Source organism: Terrapene carolina, unplaced genomic scaffold, assembly GCF_002925995.2.
Source record: "Terrapene carolina triunguis isolate 2854851 unplaced genomic scaffold, T_m_triunguis-2.0 Scaffold421, whole genome shotgun sequence".
NCBI classification, from domain to species: domain Eukaryota; kingdom Metazoa; phylum Chordata; order Testudines; family Emydidae; genus Terrapene; species Terrapene triunguis.
The window spans coordinates 737652-738520 of NW_020664772.1; the positions used below are offsets into that span (position 1 = coordinate 737652).

The 869-nt window shown below is 47.9% G+C and overlaps 1 non-coding gene across 1 annotated transcript; it reads right to left on the bottom strand.

Moving 5' to 3' along the window:
- Window positions 1-405: 405 nt before the first annotated feature.
- Window positions 406-487, bottom strand: TRNAS-GCU. The gene has a single exon. It is a non-coding gene; the product is annotated as a tRNA-Ser (tRNA).
- Window positions 488-869: the final 382 nt, after the last annotated feature.

Here is an 869-nt window from a genome sequence, read left to right on the forward strand (position 1 = left end):
CCCCCCCCCCCCCGCTCCCTCAGCACCTGCCTTCCAGATTTGAACACCTCAAAATTCAGGAGTGCTCAAGCTCAGTTTGGGCAGCTGTTACTTCATTTCTCCCAAATCAAATATACTGATCCACTGTAACTTGCTGTAGAAAAAGTAGGATAAAATTGAGCAAGAAATGCTTCTCAGTGGTTATTAGGACTGGAATTGCTATTTTCATAGAATCATAGACTATCAGGGTTGGAAGGGACCTCAGGACGTCATCTAGTCCAACTCTCTGCTCAAAGCAGGACCAATCCCCAGACAGATTTTTGCCCCAGATCCCTAAATTGCCCCCTCAAGGATTGAACTCACAACCCTGGGTTTAACAGGCCAATCCTCAAACCACTGAACTATCCCTCCCCACCTAAATGAGTCCACAGAGGATGGGATTTGAACCCATGTGTGCAGAGAACAATGGATTAGCAGTCCATCACCTTAACCACTCAGCCACCTCAACTGCCATTGCCTTTTTTGTTTGTTTGTTTGTTTAAAAGGAAGACAGTGATATTGCATCGGCAAATTCCCCATAGAAAGAAAGAGAGGAACAAAAGAATAATAAAGGCACCTCAACTTTTCTTCATTTATGTAGGACAGTCTTATAATATGCATCCAGATATCCTCCAGTCACACAAGCTGAAAATTGTTCCACTTTACTGCAGTTCTGTAACCATATGGAAACCAATCCTGTCTGTGTTCTGTGCACATCTAAAATTCCTGCTGAATGACCTGCCGTGGGAGCGAGTTACCAGTGACCCAGGGCTGCGGTGGAAGGAGGGTGCAGGTGGGGGGGGAGAGAGAGCCCAGGGCTGGGGCGGCAGGGGGGGGGGGGGGGGGGGGCG